The sequence below is a fragment of the Octopus bimaculoides genome, chromosome 1 (genome assembly GCF_001194135.2).
Source record: "Octopus bimaculoides isolate UCB-OBI-ISO-001 chromosome 1, ASM119413v2, whole genome shotgun sequence".
Lineage (NCBI taxonomy): Eukaryota > Metazoa > Mollusca > Cephalopoda > Octopoda > Octopodidae > Octopus > Octopus bimaculoides.
In genome coordinates, this window is record NC_068981.1 from 94,270,820 (window position 1) to 94,274,010 (window position 3,191).

The window sequence follows — 3,191 nt, forward strand, 5'->3', positions numbered from 1 at the left end:
ATATATAAATAGAGAGAGAAAGGTTATGAGAGGTAATGGTGTCAATAAGACCCAAAGGTGTCAGGTAATGCCGAGTAAGTGTTATGGAAAGACCATAGTTAAGCTCCAAGTTCATTGATTATGCAAATAAGGGGTCCAACATAGGTCATGTATCAGAATTTGTATATATAAAAATTTTTTTTTAGAATGAGATAAAAAACCAAGGCTGTGAAGATTTTAGAACATTTATAAATAGGTCTTACAGCTGTTTCCAGGTATTTATTATATCCCTTCATCGGAGACGGTGTGAGAAAATGGTTAAGCAATATCAAATAGTTAAGTAACCTCTATTTGATAGATTAATAGAGCTGGTAATAGATAGCAGGCATAGAAGATAAGTTCAAGAATGAGATAGTCCTGGATGTGAGGGAGGAAATTAATGGAAAGTCATGCAAGAAAACCAGAAAAGAATGAGTAAGGAGGGAGGACGGGAGACTCAAAGACATCGGATATCTAAACTATTGCTTAACCATTTTCTCACACTGTCTCCAATGAAGGGACATAACAAATATCCTGGAAGCAGTTGTAAGACCTTCTATTTATAAATGTTCTAAAATCTTCACACCCTTGGTTTTTTATCTCATTTTGAAAAGAATTTATATATTTATATATATATATATTTGTGTGTGTGTCTGTCTTTGTCCCCCACCATCCTTTGACATCTAATGCTGGTGTGTTTATGCCCCTGTAACTTAGTGGTTTGGCAAAAGGGACCGATAGAATAAGTTCTGGGGTCGATTTCTTCCACTAACACCCTTTAAGGCAGTGCTCCAGCATGGCCACGGTCAAATGAGTGAAACAAGTAAAAGAATAAAAGAATGACTTAAAGGACATAAATGTGTATATTTATAAGGTATGAAGAAAGAAAATGCTAAAGATAAAGTTTAAGAATTAGGTGCTCTAGAAAGGAGGGGGGCAAAAAATAGGAGGCATGTATAGATTCTACTCAGAACATAGATCTATGGTAATAGAACCGTTTTTAAAAAATTGACAGCAGCCAAATGTGATAGCCTCCCTTTGGTGATTGAGAAGACAGTGAGAACTTTCCTTTAAGATATTGACAAACTTTGTGCAACAGGGGTTGCATGGAAATCTGCCACTCTGATTGGGCCTTTTTGTTTTAATAATGGACCAAGCAATATTATAGGGAATGTTATTGTTAAGATGGATATGTGATTAGCTCACAAAGTGGAAGTTTTGTGTATTACTGAGGCAAACAAGTGAAGATGGGATAGAAATTGTCTCCTAAAGTCAATCGATGCATCTATATAAACATTAGTAGAATTCTGTTGTGTATAATGCACAATACATTTATATACTATGCTATATCTCAAGCAATGACCATACAGGGTGCATTTACCAGGAATTCTACAGATGCATTGTTTTTTATCTCATAGTAAACAACAATTACTGTCAGTACCATTAGTGTTACATTTCCTATCAATAGTTAAACTAGTATTTATATAAAGTGAACAAAGCCTGGTACTTGATTTGGTATTATTGTGTTGTTATTACTAAAATTATCTCCTTTATTAATGTCAGAATGACCATTGATGTTGTATAGAAGGATAGGTACATCAATATTCCTCAAATGATTCCTATGATTAATATAGCTACTACAGTTGAAACGTATATTGTATCAGCTTTCAAAGATTTGCAAAATTTTGTTGAAAATAATGTTTATTGTTGTACATTTTGGTTAAAATTTTAAATGAGGACTCCTGCTTCACTGGGTGAAAAGAGAAACTGCCAGACTATACTCGAAAATACACGTGTTATTTTTTTCTTATTTAGAATTATGGTGGTAGTAACGCCAATTGTATTCAACAAAGTGGTTGGAGGAAAATTTTCTCATGCAAGTCTATGAGAGAACATTTGCACTATAACAACAATAACAGGAACAATAGCATCAACTGCTACAACAATAACAGCAAAAGTAATGACAACAATTAAGTACAAGGTTTTTAACATTACAAGCAACAACGGTATCAGTAGCAATAAATACAAAAGTGAATGAAACAACGACGACGATGATGATAGCAACAGCAATGACAACAACGGCAGGAATAACAAGAATAAAAATGACAAAGTAAGCGGTAAGGGACTCTAGAGACAAGTAATCTTTGTGATGAAATCAAAACAATACTTTTCACTTTCCCTAAATGACAAGGAAGTGTGCCTAACACAGGCGATATGGCTTGTGAAGGTAATTGGGCAGAGAGTACAAGTTGCCCGCCTAGCAGTGGTTTTGGCAACAACTACATGGAAGACAGTGGTGTATCACTGTATATTGGCAAAAAATCCAGTGCCAAGAAACAGCAACACATGTCCAGGTGGAAAGTGCCATCAAAGAAATGTGGACAGATGTAGACCATGTGACCAGGGCTGCAGTTGGGGAGCGTGGAAGTCCTCTTCAAGAGTGAAGCCCTTATGCCAAAGTACTCCAAAGTATCCATATGCAGCATGGAACTCACCCTCAACATATTTAAGGAGAAGGACTTGTTGCACTGTTGCATTAAGATAGAGTTTCACTTGGACTGGGCATCAGGTGAATTTTGGCTTGTGTTACTTTGGAGAGCATTGGCACACTTCTCAATGCCAAATGAATGGAAAAGAAATTTTGATTAGGGGTCACAATAGAGATCCTCCAGATCAAGCTGGAGGATGTGAAAATGATCCCAGAACTTATTAATCTGCCCAATGGAGTGGAGCTGCATGTTGCAGTTGAGAGCAGATGGACATGTGTAGTGCAGAAGGCCACTTAAGAGCATTCTCTTATTAAAAAAATATAATTAAAAGACACTAGAAAGGAAGCCTTCACTACAACAGTATACAGCAGTAACAACAACAGCAGTGATGAGAACAAAAACAACAGTAGCAGCATCACCATCACCACCACCAACAACAATAGTAGCAATAGCAGCAGCAGCAGCATCAACACATACAGGCAAAGCTGCAACAAGAACAAGGTGGGGATCTTTGGGGTTTGACGGGCAACATTTTTTTTGTAGTGTTTTTGGTACCGAAACACTTTCAAACTTCGAATATTTCTATATTTTGTGGTATAGAACAGATAAAAGATTTTGTATTCGGAGTTATTTTATGTAAAAAAAATTGTCGTATTTCGGTAAATTCAACCAATCAATGACGTC